General features: G+C 38.0%; 1 protein-coding gene across 4 annotated transcripts in view; it reads right to left on the bottom strand.

The window, feature by feature from the left end:
- The window catches only part of LCLAT1 (lysocardiolipin acyltransferase 1), a 159094-nt gene that overhangs the window by 5388 nt on the left and 132472 nt on the right, over positions 1-21234 (bottom strand). The gene's annotated exons all lie outside the window — the stretch shown is intronic.

Raw genomic sequence — 21234 nt, 5'->3', positions numbered from 1 at the left:
AGGAAATTTTCTGGATCACAGAAACATTCTATATCTTGATGAGGGTGTAGATTACATCAAATTGTATATTTAAGACCTGTGTATTTCCCTCTGTTTAAATCTTACCTCAATATTAATAACAAAGATATGCAGCAACTTCCCCACCTTTTCTCACCATGTTTACCTTTTCTACTGAACCTGTTAGGTTGTACTCACTTATTTTTAATGATTCTTTAAGTCTTCTGTAAATGTTTATTGTCAATCTCCTTACTCTGTGATTTACTTAAGGGTGAGGACCAGATTTCAACTTGGTTTCATAACTGTCTTGTAAATATAATCAGACCTTAATAAGAGCTATGTTGTAAAAAAATGAAAATCATCCACAAGGCTTAGATTCAAAATTGGGGGACTGTCCTTTGGGAGTTCTATACCTAGTTCATGAGAGGAGGTGCAATGAAAGGCTCATGGAAGAAGGCCTGAGTGGAGTCCTATCTGAATGCCTAAAAGAAAGACTGTTCCAGAGGAAACAGGTGGGTTTGGTGGTTCGAAGCCACAGGGAAAAGCTTTGCAACAGCTGTCAAGAGGTGATATATTCACCATTTGAAGAAAGGCTGGCTGACCACTTGCCTGGTTAGCTGTAGCAGGAATTTACACACCGGAAGGTGGGTTGTCTGATCAAACAAGGAAGACCTATTTTTCCCAGGACACTGAGCATGTGATACATCTTATGTGTTAACTTGCCTGCATTAAAAATCGAGCAACCTTTTGTCTATTTAGCATTAATCATGACTGCCCTATGTTATAATGGATCAAACTTTCCCTTGACTCTACAAACTAGCTTAGTATTTGAGCGCACCCTCCACCTGCAGACCTCAGGGCCCCTTCGTTCATGCCCCCTCACCCCAACCATAATCCTTGTTCTGGTTGCCTTAGCTCCACTCCATCTGCCCTTTCCCCACTTTCTCTCACAAGGAAGGAAATAAGATGTCTTCACTGCTTGTCACTCGTCATGCCACTTAGCCTCTCACTTAGAACTGAGTTCATGTTTCATTTACTTTCCAAAGTCCTCTGTAATCCAAATGTCTGCTTCCACCGTCAGCCCACACCCTTCTCTTCCATCAGGGTTGCTGGTCTCATCGGTCTCACTTGTTCACGGGCTTGAACAGTGTCCTTCCCCACGCCGCTCCCGCCAGCCTCCGACTCCATCATTCTACACCACTTCTCACAGCTCATCTTAATGCGCGGCTCCTAAGTCCCAGCCTTCCTCCTACAGGCGATTCTTAATACTGCTCAAACACATCCAGTCATGTATTATTTATCACAAATTGGGATGTACTATACTAGTAAGAAACTACACTGCCCCTGCTTTCTGCTTTCTTCTTGACAACCTGTAGAGTAGGTGTGTGCGTGTGCACACACATATCTGTCCAGTATATAAATGGCACTTTTTGAGACAGTGACGATACCACTTAAGAGAAATGCTCCTAAGTGAACAATTCTAGATTCACTGTAGTGCACCGCAGGGAGGGCTGTGGAAGCAGACCGCCTGGGTTCAAGTCCTAGCTCTGCCTCTTACTGACTCAATGAATTACTTAATCTCTCTGTGGCTTACTTAGTTCCTGTAGCTGTAAACTACCTCAGAGGGTTGAGAGGATTAAATGCGATAACATATGTAAAAACACACAAAACAGGACCTGATGCACAGGAAGTGCTCAGTGAATGTTAGCTGCTGCTGCTGTTATTACTGAATCATAATGGTAGCAGGTTGGGCTCTGACCTGTCATCTCTAACTCCAGCTCCTACTAGTCCACTGGTGCAGTGTGGAATCTGTGGGGAAAGACTTCCTTCAAATACCTCTCTATACCACCATCCATGGTTTGCTTGGGCCCTGAAGACGCCATCTGTTCACGTGATAAACAAGAGCAATATGGTCACGTTAGAAATTTAAAAAGACAAAGTGAAAAAGGGAGAACTGGGGAGGGGGAGAAAACAGATAGTTTATACCCCATTTCCTGGATCTTTAAGCAGCACAGACCCAGAAATGCATTAACACCAGAGCAAGGGAGCAGAAAATGGTTTACACATCGAGGGAGTCAATCAACTGCCTTGACAATGTCTAAACTTTATATTAGGTAAAAAAGGTCTCCAGGTAACACAAAACTACCTGTAACTCCTTCCTGCTAGAAGAGCTTATTCTCACATCATCCGATAAAGACCTCCTGGCATCAATCATGACTGTCCTACTTTATAACGGATCAAACTTTCCCTTGACTCTACAAGCTGGCTTAGTGTTACTACCAGGCAAGTTAGCTTCCTCTAGAAGGTAACAGGTAAAGGGTTAGCATGGCTTGCAGCACTTGGTTCATTGTAAGTGACAATAATGAAATGAATATTCAAAAGTTGAGATGTGCCTTTATTTCACTTACCGATATACAATGGAACTAAAATAATGCACAAATAAATTAAGAAAAGAGAAATTTCTGCAACTGCAAAGGATTTTATAATGTCTTTAAATCTTTTAATATGAAAACATTAGACTTTTAAATATGTATATTAAGTGGCTGCTATCCATAAAAGCCATTTTTAAAAGATCTCATTGCTGTTTAGATAGTTTAATTCCAAATCTAGATGCTATCTAGCCACTTGTCACCTGCCAATCTGTATGGGATCTATTGAAAATGGATCTGTTCTATTTCTAATATGGAGTCTGCTAGAAAGTTTCATACTTTACTGTTATTTTGTAAAGCTACCATGTTAGAACAGCCATGATTATTTGGGCACACATCTATTTTCCTGGAAGAACAGAACAGGTGCTTGTTTAATATTTAAAAATCTTAATTTTTAGTTTCAGACTGAGACGGAAGGTTTGAATACTTTATTTATGTTTAATTAACCAACAGAAGTTTAAAAGCTATGACTGGAATTTACAAACATAATTACAGAAGGGAGTGCCTCCAAGCATTTCAAGTTGAGCCCATGATTATTAGAAGAGTCCTACCCGATATGAAAAAGTTCACTGGGAATAAGAGACAGCCAAAGATTTACACATTTGTGTGTTGAAAATAAAAGAACTAAGTGAAGAAATCCTGGTTTGCCCATGGCTGCTAAAGATCTGATCCAATTATATAAGTTCAGTGGAAGGATAATAAAAATATAAGCTTGTTTCTTTTTAACCCAATGTAATCTTTAATAGAGTTGATAACTGAATTTTTCCCCATTCCATAATTAAATGTATGCAGAATATACAGAAATGTAATTTATTTTGGATTTTAATACCTGCTTTAAAAAATTAAAAACAAACATAATTCTACTTTCTATTAGTCAGATCTGAATCCATAAATCTAACTACATATATTAGAGAGTTTTAGATAAAGTAGCTTGTCATTTAAGAAAGCCTTTGTATTAAATGAAAATGCTGAGGCCACTGGTTTGGTGCACTGTTTTTCAGATTAAAAAAGAAAAATTACCCCAAGAGGATACAAGTTGGATTTAGTAACTAAACAATTACTCACGGTGCCATTTGGACACTGATGTATAATAGTATCTGACTAATAATAATGAACATGACAAATTGGCCCTAGTCAGTACACTTTGAAGAACAGTTTGAATTGACAGATCTGGGTACATTTAGACTAACAATACTCAGGAATAAGATACCTTTCAGCTTCAAAATAAAAGGGCGTGCATGAAACCACTTAAAAACAACTGGTATGAAGGCTCAAGCAGTGCCGTTTTCTTTGTCAGAGAGAATAAATACCACTGTTTCCTACTAGGAACATCACCATGTTTCCTTCTGTGTAAGCTGGATACTTATGGAGCAGAAGGTGGGGTCGTCCGGCTGCACCTGCCTCTTATCAGTCTATGATCTTGGCATGTTCACTGCAAGCATGGTCTGTACATGCTGGTAATTAACAACACCTTCCCTCACAGGGTTTCGTGATGCTCAACTGGGATAAGAACTACAAAATGCTTGCAGAAGTGCCTGGCAGGTGACGTGTGCTTCTTGTTAGTCCTCTAGGTGGGATGACCACTTAGAGCACTTGACGTGAGCTTAGGTTCACGCTGCTACCCTGGACCTTCCTTTTCTCTCTAGATTTCCTCCTCTTTGGGGAGAGACACCAAGTCTGTTGTAGTGTACATTGTGGTTTATTCTCTAACACGCAGTCCATTGTCTCCCACAGTATAAAAGCAGAGCCGTTTAGGGGACTGACCTTGGCACTAGGGGTAGGCTCTAACTGATCTCCTGATACGTATTCCTCTCCATCTCTACGAACGTATCCCTTAGACATTTTAAGCTCAGCGTAGATATTAAATCCGCCGATGATGACCTGTGCTCTAGGATCACTGGCCTCCTGCTATATCTTGGTTTGTTTTGTTTTCTCAGTAAGTCACCCTTAGTACCTACTCCTTTTCTAAGAGAGAACCATCCTTGGCTTAAAAATCAAACTTGAGCTGGAAAGGTAAAACTAAAATGATATCCTCGTGAATAGTCTTGCTTATCCAACCGGAATTCAGCACTCACAGATAAGTTCAGGGGCATATGTTTTCATATTCCTGTCCTAAATCTGTTGAACTTTGTGTGTTTTGTATAAATGCATGTTTTCAGTTCTGAATATCTCTCTTCTGATGGGCATTGGTTCTCTGGATCTTCAAAACAAGTTTCATTTTCTAGACAGAATGAAAACACATTGATGTTTTCCACAATTGGACAATATTGGTACATTAATAGATCAAAGGCAAGATGTGAGTAACAGTATATACTTGCTGGGACCAGAGGCACATGCAGAGGGTGCCAAAAAAATGTGTACACATTTTAAGAAAGGAAAAAACTATTAAAATTGTAATACTCAACCTATACCAATAACAAAAGATGAATACAAGTCATGTGGTTACTTTTTTTGGCACCCCCAGGATATGTACATAAAATACATGCCTTAAAAAAAAGATCAACTTTCAAAAACGGGACCATACTATACATACTGTTTTATAACTTGGTTTTCCAAGCATCTTTCCCATCCATGCCATTGAAGATTTTCTAAAATACCATTTTATGGATGCATAATATTTGATTGTATATATATATATACTAAAAATTCTTGTTTTCAGATATTTAAGTTGTTTCCACGTAAACATTGAAATTGGTATCTTTGTAACTAATGATAATGATATTCTAGGATGAATTCCAGTAAGTCAAATTGCTGGATCAAAGAATATGAACACTAATAGGCTTTTGCTCCATATGGTAAACTGACCCCTGGAAAGGTCAATTAAACACACACGAGACATGTATGATTGTGCTTTCATTCTCACACTTTTACTAATGCATGACATTGAAATTTTTAGAAAGTTGCCAAAGTGTGTCATTATTGTCTTAATCTGTATCTTTGATTAGATAAAACAAATTCATTGACTATATACACTGCTAATATTCTAGCCTGTTTCAAAAATTGTTATTTGCTGTCTTACAGATTTGTAAGAACTCTTTATAAAGATATTTCCCCTCGTCTATCATATATGTTGTAGATGTTTCATACCAATTTTGTCATCTGGCCATTAGTATGTCCTTGGCCACTAGAGTTTATTTTGTTGGATACGCTGCTTTGTAAATGCAGCTTCATTCCCTTTATCCACTTCCTCTAGGTTGGTTGTTTCTCTCTAGTCAACTTGCAAAGCTCCGTTTTTACCATGGATTATTAACCTTCTGTCTGTATTCCTTGTTGCAAATATTTTTACAAATCCAATATTTATCGCCTTTATTTATGACATCTTTTCCAATACGCATGTGTATATGTGGAATGCGTGTGAGTGCATGTGTGTCTACATAAGTTCATTTATTTTTCTGTTATAGCTTTTGGGTTCCTATATTTGTCTGCCCTGCCCCTAAGATTGTATGTATATTTTATGTTTTCCTGCAAGATGGAAAACATTTTTTTCATTTAATCTTGTCTATTGAAAGTAAAGCTAGATTACATCAGTTTTTCTAGCGTCCTTTATTAAATAACTCCTCTTTTCTCCACTGTTTCAAAATACCACCTTGATCATATGTTAAATTCTCAAATATATAGATTTCTGGTCCCTCTTCTCTCTTGTGCTCTACTGATCTGTGTTCATTCATACTACTTTTCGTAGTAACTTAGTACCTGGTAAAGCAAGTGGGCTTCTGTTTTCTTTTTCATATTTTGCTTGACTCCTGCTGGCAACTATTTTGCAATACAAACTTAAGTGCATTGAATTCAATTCTAAAACAACACACCCCTCATCTTGAAGTTGCATTTGTATTACATCTGCATTTTTATTTTGAAAGAACTGACATTTTTATGTTATTTTTTCATCCAAGAAAAAAAGTATGCTTTTTTATTTGCTTCAGTCTTATGTCTTCCAATAAGATTTCAGTTTTCTTCACATAGCTTCTGTGGCTTTCTTTTAAAATTTATTTCTAAATAACTTCATAATTTTTATCATTATCGTGAATGGAATATATGTTCCTACTTCTGCCTTTAGGTAATCACTACTAGACCATAGAAAATCTAGTGTTTGTTGTGTATTTATTTTATATGTAGCCACCTTAACAATTTTTCTTATTTAATCTAGTTGATTTTCTTTACTAGACTCTTTGACTTTTTTTTAAAAGATTTTATTGGGGAAAGGGAACAGGACTTTATTGGGGAACAGTATATTTCCAGGACTTTTTTATTTGGGAAACAGTAGAGTGGTTTTCCCAGGACTCATCAACTCCATCCAAATCAAGTTGTCCTTTCAATCTCAGTTGTGGAGGGAGCAGCTCAGCTCCAGGTCCAGTTGCGGTTGTTAGTTGCAGGGGACGCAGCCCACCATCCCTTGCAGGAGTTGAACCGGCAACCTTGTGGTTGAGAGCACACGCTCCAACCAACTGAGCCATCCGGGAGCTGAGCAACAGCTCAGCTCAAGGTGCCATGTTCAATCTTTAGTTGCAGGGGGCGCAGCCCACCATCCCTTGCAGAAGTTGAACCAGCAACCTTGTGGTTGAGAGCCTGCGCGCTCCAACCAACTGAGCTATCTGGCCACCCGGGAGCTCAGCGGCAGCTCATTGACTTCATTCTAGTTGTGGAGGGTGCAGCTCACTGGCCCATGTGGGAATCGAACCGGCAGCCCTGGTGCCCAGAGCTTGAGCTCTAACCAATTGAGCCACCCGTCCACCTAACTCTCTGAGTTTCTAGATTTTCTCTCAGCAGCAAAAACAGTTTTATGTTCAATGTTCTCATCTTTATGGTCGTCGTTTCTTAGTGCTTTCATTAGTATTTACTAAGTAATAAAAAGGATAGTTGTGACTTTAACCAAAATGTGTTTTAGTGATTCGGTATATGATATTTACTGTTGAATTTTGGTAAAATAGTATTATATTTAAGTAGTTAACTTCTATTTTGTTCTAGTTTTTATAAGGAATGGCTTAAATTTATCAATATCTTTTAAACACCTATGGATAGGATCAAATGGTTATTTTTTTAAAGAAACTATTAGTCAAATGATGTATGAACCAAAAAATGGAGTAGCTAAATATTGAAAGGAAAAATATTAGAAATGCAGAGAAATTGGAAAATAATAAAATTATAGTGTTGGCACCATAATAAAATTACATTGTAGGCAATTATAGTGTATACTTTTATAATAGGGCAACTGCAGTAGATAAAAATTAATTAAGTAAAAGAATTGAATAACTACTGGAAAATTTAACAGATTTATATAGGCCCTCAAAAATATTTTAAAGAGGGCAATATCCATAGAATACCTATAAATATTTGATTATTTACGTGGTGACAAGAAAATTTAAACATATTTTATAAAAATTGAGATTCTATAAGCCATCTTTCACATTGAAATTCCATATTCTCACATCAAGACACCATAAATATACAAATAAATAATAAAATATAATATCCCCCTCTAAAAGAATACTTTTAGATAACACTTGGATGAAAGATGAAATTAAAAGGGAAATTATGAACTACCTAAAAAGGAAGGAAAAAGAGAATCAATGGTATATAGTGACGGCTAACTCAATAATGCTTCATTATTAAAGAGGAAAATGAAAAGGAGAAATTACTCATCTTGAAAATTAGAAAAAGAAACTCCAAAAGGAAGTGGGGAGAGAAAATTACTAGAGATAAGAAGCAATAATTAATAAAACTAAGAAAAGTGAAGAGAATAAACAAATGCAAAAGCTAGGTATTTGACAAGATGAATATGATTAACTCTATGAATAGGATTAAGAGGAAAAAAGAGAGCATATGAGCACATATTCAAGATTACACAGCAAAGGAAACAAAATCATACAAAAGAGATTAAAAATTATGAAAATGTGAATCTACTTATGTGATAAAATTGTGTAATTTGCATACTGTATATACATAAACTAGTGTATGCATGTGCATATATACTACATATACCATGTAGTATTTTCATGATAAAAATTTGTGTTCAATTTAAAAATAGTCAACTATTCCGTCTATTTTCACTAGAAATGCAAACTGTTGTGTTATTGGTGTGTCATAGGGACAAAGGGCACAGGTGCTAATTGTATAGGTAGGCCAACCCAGCAGTTGTACTCCCGTGCCACATCTCCTCAACCCCAGGGATTGTAGTGTATGAAATTACAAAGCAAAAATAGCAAGCAAAGAATAAAACAACGTAATGTGCTCTGAAGGGAAAGGAACAAGAGTCCTCGTAGTTCCAAACTGTTTTCATTCTCAGTACCTATATTGAAGCATAACTGCCACTTACACTTTTGCATCTATAGATTGTGTTATTGATGAAATGAACTTATTTTGCCGCTTCTTTTGAAAATTCATACTCTGTTTTCATTATTCTTGAAAAGAAAAACGTGCTAAAAATGATGTTGAGAGAGGACATTCAGAATTCAACATGAAAAACAAGAGCAATAACAAAATATAATTTGTTACTGTTGGACTCAACAAATTTGCTTGGATGTTCCAAACCCCTGGGCATGAATCAAAAACGGATTAAAAGATCAGAAGTGTCAGCACACGCATATTCTACTAATTTGCTGCTCTTTGAATTAAATGAGATCAGAGACAACACAGCATTACAGAAGGTCCCTGCCCCTGTGGAGCTTATCAGGACACAGTTATTTTTAAATATTATGATATTTAACAACCCTTGGGATATCATCCTTCTTTGATAAGCTCTGGAAAATGGGGCACAAAGAAGTTAACTCACTTGCTGTAGATCAGTTGGTTAGCTATCAGTGTGTCTGACTGCAAAGCCTTTCCACTATGCTACCCTGCCTGCTAACAACGGCATATTAAGAACAGGCCCTACAGTCAGGCTGATCTGGTTTTGTATCAGGCACAGTGACTTAGCCATGTATGTGACCTTGAGCCAGTTACTCAACCTCCCTGGGCCTCAGGCTCATTTGCGTTTGGGGGTGATAGAATGTTCTATATTTTGACTACGGTGGTAGTTACATGACTCTGCATTTATCAAAATTGATCTAACTGTACACTTAAAATGTACTGGCATTTTACAGCAAGTAAATTGTACTTCTGGAACTTATTTTTTAAAGCTTCTCAAATATGTGCCCTAAAAAATATTTAAAGTGATACAATATCACAAATTTTAATATCTGCTATAGTTTAAATAGAGCTTTATTTAGGCTGGTTTGATTCTCATCAAACCAAAATGTTACAAAACGAAGTATTTAAAGTTTGAAACAAATCCAAAATTTATACATGCACACTAATTTTTAATAATTTTTTTGGTATTAGCATTTTATTTGAAACAGAACATTTTCTTATTCAAATAAACATTAACATATCCACAAGCTTTGCATTATTGTTTTGTAACATTTTTTCCTTCCCTGGCTAATACACAATATAATTCCCTAATTAAGGGATTACTCTAAGTGCAACCTGACATTTTAGAACTTCTACCACCCTAATTTCTTTCAGGGTCACAAATAATTCCTAAAATGTTTTCTTGCTAATGTCTCGAAAGGAAAAAGTAATCTGTGTAATAGTCCAGGTTTTGGAGGATATAGTTCTGCTTTTAATCAGTACAATGATACAGGAAACAGAACACTTGGGAACTGTTTTAACATACATTGTAACCTTGCACCTTGCCCAACACTCCCTCTACCACCACCCACAACAATCCCCTCACACACCACAACCGCTCAACAGCAGGCATTCTCTCTCAGCTGTTGCACAGGGTGCGACACTTGTGGTGAAGTCACCTTGCACAGCTCTGAATTCCTCACGCCCAGTGCTGTAGACGGGGCCGGGCCTGGGCACAACCGTGAAGAGGCTGACAGCAAAGTGATCACTCGCCCTCTGGGTGCCCAGGAGGCTCGGTAATCAAGTGCCGTGCCCCCCACCCCCACACACACACTAAACAGGGAAGGGTCTCATTTGAGTCCTTTACACAAGCTGACCAGATGACTGATTAGACTTTGATATGAATAGATGTCAAGAGGTCTCAATCATTCAACCAGTCTTAAGACATAATCAGAAAGTAATCTGCTTCAGTCCTCCTGACGTAGAGTTTACTTTTCCCTGGTAAAAATTCTCCACCACAGCTCCATAAAGTAAATAAATGAAACCAAATTTGAATGTGCAGTTCCTAAGGTTTCATGTCGCCTTTCACTTCACCCACTTACATGACCCCCGTTGGCTGCGGGAAGTTTTTCATTTGCTGCCTCCCCACTGACCCAGAAACTCAGTGGAACATGTTATGCACAGGTACATGTTTTGGTGGGAGTATTGGATTTTTTGACTGGGAAGGGAGGCTAGTGGGCGTCCTTGGTAAATTTCCTGATTATTAGCCCAAAGTGGGCTCTTATCATACATATTTCCTTAGTCCATTCTGTATTCCATCCACCCAGATCTGAGTATTTCATGCCTTTGCTTTTCTCTCAAACCTCCACTACTGCCTTGCCATCCCTCATTCTCATTCTGTTTCTCTGAGAAAATAAATCATAAAAAACTTCCACAAGCTCTTACCACCCCATCTACTCACCTACTTGCACAGAAGTCATACACTTTGCCTTCTCTTCTTTATGTGGATGATCTGCCCATACTTGGGGCCCTTCCCTCCCCGTGTGCTTGCTGTCTCATCCTGTACTGTCTACGCAATGCTACTGCTCCGGAACCTCCCGTCTCTCTTCTATCATCAATTTCCCCTCTAATCAGTCATTCCTGTCTTGCCTATCAATATGCTTATAATTGTTCCCATCATTCCCACGACTCACATCTCCTTCCAGCTACCACTTGTTTCTCTGCTCACCTCTACAGCCCAACTTCTCGAGTTGTCTACACTCGCTGTCTTCAATCCTCCTCTCCCATGTCTCTTGTGAACTCATCCCAGTTAAGCTTTTGCCCTCACCTCTCCATCCAAACTTCTCATCAAGGTCATTGGTGACCTCTACATAACCAAATCCAAATGACTCCCTCCTTCCTTAAAAATCATTTTTACTTGGCTTCCGGCCCACATTACTCTCTTGGTCCTTTCTAGCCTCCTTGGCCACTCTCAAGTCTCTTTTGCGGGCTTATCCCTAAATGTTGGAGCCCCAGGGCTTGGGTTTTACTCTTCTCTCTCCACTCATTCCCTCTTCCAGTGTCACAGCTTTAAATACCCAATATGGGCTGAAGCCTCCCAGATCTGCGTCAGCCTCTCTCTCTCCCCCCTTCCAGACCCACAGGTTTGACTACTAACTTCACATCTCCTCTTGATGTCGAATTAATATCTCAAATTGAACATGGCCTAACCTGAACTTCATCTTGGTTTTTCTCCCAAAACCTGTGCTTCTCACAGTCTTTCTCTCAATTAAAGGCAAAACTGTCTTCCCTCCAGTTCGGGCCAACAACTCTGCAGTCATCCTTTCTCGCATGCTCCATATCCATTCCATCAGAAAATCCTATCGGTTCTACGGTGAAATATAGCCAGAATCCAGCCCATTCTTATCACCTCACCAATTCTACCTCAAGCCACCCTCCCTTCTCACCTGGATTATTAAATATCTTTCTAATTGGTTTTCCCTGTTTGCCCACCCTCTACAGCTTTTTTCAACGTAACAGAGTAACCCCTTCATGGCAGTTACTACTTTATAACCCCCTCCTTTGTCCCCGCACCCCAACGGTGCCCATCTACTCAGAGTACCGAGATCCTACGGTGATCTAGAACACCCTACACCACCGGCCAACATTTCTACTACTACTCACCTGGCTCACTCTGCTCCAGACACACTGAGTTCGTTGTGTGTTGGTCTTTGGAAACACCAGGCACTCTCCCATCTCAGGCCCTGTGCTGTTCCTCTACCTGAGATGTTCTTCCCCCATGTTCACTTTTCAGGGAGGCCCTGAGTGCCGTCTTTAAAACGCAGGCGTTCCCCTTCCCTGATTTATGTTTCTCCACAGCCCTGCTCATCATCTGACATACTACATACCTTATTTGTTTGTTTTTTGTCTATGTTCTTCCTGCTAAGATGGAAGTGCCACACGGTAGTAGTTTTGTCTATTTTATTAACTGGTGTGTCCCCAGTGCTTCTTCAATGTGCTCAGTAAATATCTGTTTATTGAATAAACTGAATAAGCAGAAAAAGGGAAACTGAGCTGAGCTTCTCTCTCTGGTATATTTCTGTTTGGAAGAAAGCCCGAGAACAGAGCCTTTGCTCACAGCTTACAGCAGACAGGTGCACTGCGGGGCTGGCGCTGGAGAGTAATTGTGATTAATTATCCTCCAGACCATAGGAGAGAAGGCAGACAGGAATTCATGTTTCGGTTCTGCTGGGGGCATCAGACATTCTTTGCTAAGCCTGTGATTCTGCCGCTCTCCATGTCTATTTGCAATTACTGTTATAGTATTTTTAAAGCACTGGTATTCTTCATGGCAAGCTGAGACAATAGAAGGTTTCAGGTGATCGACTGAAACGTCAAGATAACTGACAAGAAAGCTAATTGACTGACGTCGGGATACACAGCTACAGGGGGCCACAGGATGGGAAGCTACTCAATGTGGACAGGTGCCTATTGTAGGTTCAAAGAGCTAAGTGAGTTTGATATTCCCCCCCTTCTCACTACCGTCAAATCCCCAGATGAATATTTTGTAGTTTATGGCATATTTGACAATGTTAAATATATAATGCTATTTTTAAACTAAAATTCTTTCCTGATATTCTGGAAAGCAATGCCAAGTGCTTTCTGTGTCATTTCTGATAACAAAGACATTGCATTATGCATGCTGGGATGCAGCCTCTTCACTAACTGAAGCATCACCATAGAAGCATTTGTTTCCTAATCAGTTCTCAAAAATCTGTCTTTAAATGGAACCACCAACTTCCTCAAAGAAAGCCTCGTAATTCTCCACTGTGCTATTTTTTTCTCTCTGTCCATAAGACGCAGGGGTTCCCACTAGCTTGAAAATCTCTCTCAGAGCTGGCATTTCCATCAGTACAGACATTCATCTGAAACCAATAATTGCTGCCTTACTTACACAACACTCCCGTTTCTATTCTGACCTCCTCCTGGGGGGTGGGGAGTGGGGGGGGTGAGGGTTTCTTGTGCAAATGACACGGTATTGCATCAGTTATAGATTATCCTCCTATTAGTGCATGTGGCCTGGGAACAGATTTGTTAACAACCGCCCTCTGCTGATCCAGACAAGACGACCCCTTCACTGCTGCTGAGCTGCTTAGAGCCCCTCAAGCAATGCCCAGGCCTGTTAAGAAACTCAGCCTGACTTGGTCTGAGATCCCTCAGCTTCCAGTCCTGACTCCAAAGCACCTTCTACCTGCCTTTGACCTACTGACTCAGGTTCCCACCATACCACTGTTTCCAACAAAAACAGGTCACACAGGGCAGAGGAGAGGGAGGGAGAGAGAAAGGAAAGAATCAGCAACTCTCAGGAACCTGATAACTCCAGGGGGAAGGCTGGAAATGGGGACCTCAGAACGTTCAGGATGCTGAAATGCCATTCTGTCCCCTCTCATGGCATTTCCTCTCACCCTCAACTGAGAATGCACGTACACACATAGTCTCAACCTCCTTGGGATTTCTGAGAACTGGAGTTAAATGATGATCAGGAAAAAAAATCATTCACTTTGCTTCATTAATGGGCTTTCTGGATTATCATTAAAAAGGGCAGTATTTTCAGGATATTTTGGCTGCAGCAAATTAGAATATATCCTTTGGCTTCACATGATTGATTCACGTGTAGCTTTAGTCAGTCAGATGTAGCCAGCAGTGCAAGCTTTCTCATGTACACACAGCAGGCAAGGAGGAAGGACTGAAGGGATAAAAAATAAAATAAAAACCTGGATAAAAGGCAAAAAGTATAAGAGCAAGTGGTGAGGTCAGACTATAATAAAGTAAGGGAGGAATGTTGGGGAGAAATGATTAAGAAGTAAAAAGAAGACCCCCAACAAATTTAAATGCCCACCACTGAAAAATGAGGAAAAGAAGAAAGGAGGTAAAGTGTGAGGAAGCAATAATAGCCAACTCCAAGTAATTAAAAAAATTTTTTAAAAGACAAGTAACCTTCATGTCCGTGGAAGCCCTTAATTCAGAATATTTGTCTACGATCTGCTTGTTTCTAGTGCCACCGAACTTCTGGTAAAACAGAAAACGCACATTTAATCTGTTGAACCAGTTATTTGGAATAAAAATTGATTCCCAAACCCAAGCAACATAAGAATGTACTAACTCTAAGCTCAATACTTTAATATAAACCAGAATCAGTGTATTGTTTTCAATGACAGCCTGTTACAGCACTTGTGACACTCTTAAATTTAGCAAAGTGACATCAGACCTAGGTTTCCAGACCTATCAAACAGCAATGTTTTAAATACCTGAAAGATCTGTAACTATAAAGATGATGTTAATATTCCTAATCCTCTGATGTTAAAAACAACTTCCACTAGACTTTGATACACAAGTGGATAAATCACATGAAATTAAATCAGTCTGTACTTGCGGAGCTAGCTTAATCAGAAAGAGATTTAATGAAAAGACTTAGCTTAGATGAACACTCTAATTATTACAGGCTAATATTTGTCCACAAAGAAGGATTTGTTTCAGGATTAGTCAGATACCAGGAGAAGCTAGAGACACCAATTCAATAATGGAATGCCTAATTAAATAATAATGAATCCTAATTATAATGCATTGCTTTCCCTTGCACATGATTTATTTACCACAACTGCTTTTCACTTCGTTTATTAAGGAAAATGAAATGAAATACAATTACTAAAAATAAAGGGGGAAAGAAAAAAGAATTGGTAATTTTAAACTTAAGATGGAGAAATTCAGACGTAACAAAAAGTCCTGCAGAAGACATGGCACGGTCAAACTAGTGCATGGAGAAACTGCATATTTGTCCTGCATCCTTCATAAGTCAATCATTGCCCTTATGTGCTTACAGTTCTGTTAAGAAGTCATATATCCATCAAATCAAAAGTAAACTGATGAAGAATCTAGTAGGTGCTCACTAAATCCTGGCTACGATGACGACTCCAGATCCTGGGCAGCTACTATGGGAGAGACAAAGACGTGGAAACAATCCCTGCCTTTTGGAAGTTTGTAATCTAGTTGAAATACACGATACAAACATGTGAAAGATTAAGTACTAACACAGGAAATGAATAAAAGTTAATATGAAATTTTAAGAGAAGTGAAATGAGTGTAATAAAAAATGAGTACTTGGAGTGAGTCCGAAGAAGGACAAGATCACCATGGGCTGGAATGCTTCACCAGTTCTGAAAGCAAGAAGGCACTTATTCTGGTTTAGCACATGCAGGAACCAGTTCCTTGAGATTTAGAAGAGATAGCGTCTTCACCATGGAAAGCACATTCAAAAAAAAAAAATCAAGTGGTTATGGAAAAACAAACATCAAGTGTCTTTTAAAAAAAGGCAATGCAACAGAATAAAATTCTAAACCATTCTGATAGATATATGGAAACTTCATAGACACCCACAGTGACATCACATATCAATGGAGGAATGACAGATTGCTTAATACATGGTGCTGGAGAAAAATAAAACTGCGTCCTCATCAAGAACACACTTCAAGGATTCCAGATGGATAAAAACTTAAATGTAAAAGGTAGTTACGCAATTAACAGAGAAAATAGAGACTGTTTTTCTGATTAAGTACCAAGGAAGTGTTTCTTAAAAAACAGAAAACTTCAAGAACATAAATTATAAAGCAAAAAATGTTATAATTTTGGTTAAGAATTTTTGTTCAACGAATAAATAATGGAATAGCAAGAAACAGAACTAGATATATAACAAGCCTATTTGTATAAACTTAAAAATATGGGAATATAAAACAAAACAAAAATTTTACAGGAACACATAGAAGCAAAAAGGTACACATTAAATATATCAGAATGACTGTCTATGGAAGGAAGAAGAAATGGGAGTAGGGTACAGGAGTAAAGTAGAATAAGAAAAAAAGAAGAAAAAAAAAAGAGAAGCTTTGCCTGAGACCAATAATAATGTCCCGTGTGATTAACTCAATCCTATAAACCTGAGGTCTTCATTAAGTCATAAAAGCATTCTTCAATAATTAATGGAGACTAGAAAACACAAATCAGGCCCTTTAAAAGTAACAGCCACTCCCCAAAAAAGCAATCTAAATTAGCTAGCCTATCCACTCAAATAATAGCATATTTACAAAGGAAGTACTAACAAAAAATTTTCAAAGCAGGATTTAAAGGTCAATCTCCACTGCCGTGGAACATTATAATTTTAATATACATCATGGGATAAAGGAGGGTCGTTAGTCTTGGCCAGTAAAATCTATTCTAAACCAGAGTACTACACATTCTGAGGACAAGATTATTTAGATCTCCTTTTTATGTGCATCATCTTAGTTTTAAGTTGTAGGTCAGCTGAAATCTGTCAAAATATTTTTAAATTCAGGAACAGCTCTGTTGTGACCTTTCAGCTTTCCTAAATTCTCACATATAAATCTAAAACATATCTTTACTTTAGCTAGCTTAATCTGCAAAGGATTTATACTATGTAAGAATCCATTACCTTTCTTTTTTTGACTTTTATTTTGAAATAATTTCAGATTTATAAAAAATGTTGCAAAGTGGTAAAAAGACTTCCAGTAAACTTCACCACCTTCCCCATCTTATACAACCATAGTACACTTAAACAAAACCAGGAAAGTAACATTCATACTTTGCTATTAGCTAATCTATATATCAAATTTTATTCCAAGTTTGCCAATTGTTCCACTATTGTTCTTTTTCTGGTTCAGGATCCAATCCAAGACCAATGTTTGACAGTTATTTTGCGGAATGTTTCTCAATTTGTTTTGTCTAGTGTTTCCTCATAATTAAATCCAAGTTATGCATTTTGGCACAAATACTTCAGAAGCGATGATGTGCCCTTCTCAGTGAATCAGGATCTGTTTTCTTTTCGATACAAATTGATGCAACCTGGGATGGGTAACACTCACTTCTTACATACACATCACCATGGTTTGTGTCAATAATTAGAACATCTCATAATATTCAAAGGTTATGTTTTATTATCTCCCAGTCATCTGAACTCTGGGATTTGATGATAATGCATACATTGTCTTCCTTTTCTAAATCCCACAACTCCTTATGTGAATTTCTCCTATAACAATTACCATTTTTCTGACTAAGTGTTAATGTCAAAATCATATTTCTTGGATTAGATTATATACTCCTCACGGGCAGGGTACATGCCTTTCTCGTCTTTGTATTCTCGTCATTGTTTTGAATGTTACTATTCATACAAATACCTGTTAGAGAAATGATTCCTCTATATTATGAAGATAAAGGAAAAAAAAGAAGAAACACACTGAATGCCAGAGTATAAAGGTACTTTTCACATTATTTTATTCAATACTCACAATAACCCCATGAACTGGGTCTTAAGACTCAGAGTGAGTGGTTTGTCCAAGGTTACAAAACCAGTAAGGGGAAAAGGTCGTAGTTCTAACCTAGGTCAATCTGATTCTAAAGCCCTGGAGTTAGATTCAAGAATTTAATATCGAGAGACAGTTTAGAATTTCTCATTTTCAGTTTGGAACACTGAAGATCAGATCAGAGTACATTAAGTAATTTTTCAAAGAGGCTTAGAGTTGGCTGAATAAAAGGACTAAATTAGAAGCCAGTTTTCCTGCCCCCAGCTTTAGTTCGCTCTTTTCATTGTATAAAAGGACTAAAGTGAAGGCCTCAACTTGTACTTGGGTATCCTCAATAAGTACATTTAAAAGTTAAATTCTAGAGGAATACAATTGGTCTTCACATTATCTTTTTAAAAGTCTCTCAAAATGTTAAGTTTGGCAGCAAAAGTCTTTTAGACAAAGTTAAATATCTTAATTTAATTATACTGCAAATATAACTGAAATTCTTTCCATTTCTGAAACATATTACAAACAAAACATCAATTAATTACCCACAGCAGAAAAAACACACTGTTCTAATTGAGAATGTGTCCAATCGGAAAAGGACTGGCTATGGTATGTTTTCTTGCATGTGGTTCTAAAAATGGAAAAGTTTTCCATTACTCTTCTAGGTATTATTATAAAAATATAATTCTGTTTGAAAGAATTATGGCTCACATGTGAATTTTTTAATGGTTCCATCATTGACCTGTAATAAAGTGAGAAATGGTATGGCCTATCACATTCCTAGATTGAACTAGGTTATCTTTTATTCCAGTGAATTTACATTGCTTAGCGTAAATTTGCTACTTAGGAATAAACTTTTTTAGTAAGTATCTTCTATATCCAGCTTGACAGAGAAAACTAAAGGTTTATAAGTGAGTAGAATGTCCATATAAAGAAATATTCTCTTGTGGTTCATTTTTCTCTGCCTATAGTTTTATCTTTATGGTGCTGCTACTATCCATTACTTCTCATGAAAATACATCAGTCACTCTTAGGACACCATTTCCTTTTCTCTCTACAGAAACAGAAATACTCTGTTATAACTGGCTCAGCTGGAGCCACAGTATGACTGCGAGTCTCTCTAACTTGGCTCTTCAAATCTGTCTCTGGATGTAGCCTCCCCTTTCTTAACCATAGATATGTATACAAAAATATTGCCCATAATAAAAAAATGAGGAAAAGCAACTTGATAGCAAAAGTAAATTCAATAAGACACTCAGAAACACTAGCTTGCATATTTATAATGAAAGCTACACTTACATTCTGGTGTATCTTTCAGTCTAGAAAACAGCTTAGTCATTCTAAGGCTAATTTGTCTCACATACTGCCATGGACATAGTTTATTTCCAGTTAACTTTATGTGTCCTTTGACTTTGATAGTCAAAGTCAAACTGTCCCTGCTCTGGGGGCGGGGGCGTGGGGGGTATTGCTGTGAAGACATCATTCTTGATCCTATTAGTGTTTAGAATTACTTAAAAGTAGTCACAGAATCAGCTCCAGGTCCCTAATAAAGGTAGGAGACTATAAATAAAAATTAACACTTGAGATTTCCAAAAATTATTATAGACTTGAGGAATTCAGCACGGAATCATATGGAAGCAGGAAGCTTTTAATCTCATAGTTTTTTTTTCAGTGTTTTTTAAAACTGAACAACCCAGAGCTGCTGAATTGGTAAACACATGGAGATGCAGGGAGATTGGTGTGCCCAGAGAGAGCATGGAAGCCCCGTGCCCCTTCCCACATACCCGGCCCTGTGTACCCCTTCATCTGGCTGCTCATCTGTATCCTTATAATACCCTTTAAAATAAACTGATATATGTAAAAAAAAAAAAAACACCAAAAACCTCAACTCAATGAAGAATTTTACTGGATTGTATAGGTTCTTTAAGAGTAATGACAGTATTATATAATGCCTTTGTATGTCATGCAGCACTTAGTTCAATGCTGTCTCATAGGCATTCAATAAATATCTGCTGAATGAATGGATAACTATCATAATTGGCTGAATAAAAATGTCTCAGCCTTCTTAACAATCATTTTCATTGAAATATCAGTAAGAGATACTACGTTTTATCTTAAAATAGTGAATTTAAACATATGTGGCTTTAAACTATGTCCCAGTCACCCGGGATAATCAGCAATGATGGTATCATATTGGCCAGAAACTGGCGTGCTCATTTTTTTTACTGCTTTAAAAGCCCAGCTGCATATGACCCTCAGTGATGTACCCGAGAAAATAGTTGCATGAGCTACTCATCAAGAAACAGAGTGGAATGCCACTTGCTAAACTCCTATTTTAAAACGTAACTAGGGAAGGTCAATTTGCAGCCAATAGCCTTGAGCTGATGACTTGGGCCACCCTTAATCTTATGAAGCTTGAGAACAGAGTGATTCCACAGTCCTCTCGGAATTAAGTTCATTTTAATAAAAACTTCAGATGATTTGGAAACATTTGATCAAGTTAATGTCCCACCCTAACCGCCCCTCCCCCCGCCATGCCCAATGACAAGCAACATAAATGTCTGCACCATGGCCCTGGTGGAAGTTGAGGGTACATGACTGAGGGCTAATAATTTTATAGGGTTATTATTAGTGTGCATAGACTCTTATGGGTATGTTTGGGCTGAAAAGAATTTAACTCTATTCAATTGCCCTAGAACAAGACAAATTTTTGGCATTCATCAAAAGGAGTAAACTGTTCTTTGATTTTCTACATCTTTGTGGGCCACCCCCTGAAACATTTCTAGCTTGAGAATAGTGGCACTGCTGAATAGAAATGAAGATACTGGGAAGAAAGTAGGGAGTTTGGTTATAGACATATTTGAGGTGGTTGAGACATATCTAAATAAAACTATCCGATCCACTTACTGGAGACACAGGTGGGTCAGACCGCAGGAGACAGGTTAGGCAGAAGCGTAACTCTGGGAATCATTAGCAAACAGGTGATGGTCATTACAAGCATGGAGGTATATTCTAAGGGAGAGGCGAGGATAATATAATGAAAGAAGAGCCAAAAGCAGAGGACAGAACCTTGGGAAATGGCTTTTCCATTGGAGAGCAGAAAAGGAAAGGAAGCCAGCAAAGGAGACCTTAGAGGCGATAACGGGTATGAGGAAAATCGGCAAGATGTACAGGTACTGGCAAACATGTGGAAAGGAAGGTCCAAGACACCCACGAGGGTCTGGACAAACTAAAACATTTTTATCTGAATTTTCTGTAGTACAATTACAGAAATTATTCTAATTACTGGTTTCGGGGCACTGATTGGGAGGTCTTACTGTTAGGGCAGCAATAACCTCTTGGTTATCTCTTTTGATTAACCTTCCCTTTTG

This window comes from Rhinolophus sinicus, linkage group LG05 (genome assembly GCF_036562045.2).
Source record: "Rhinolophus sinicus isolate RSC01 linkage group LG05, ASM3656204v1, whole genome shotgun sequence".
In the NCBI taxonomy this organism is placed as follows: domain Eukaryota; kingdom Metazoa; phylum Chordata; class Mammalia; order Chiroptera; family Rhinolophidae; genus Rhinolophus; species Rhinolophus sinicus.
The sequence above is the reverse complement of the archived record's forward strand: the minus strand, read 5'-3'. Positions and strand labels throughout refer to the sequence as shown.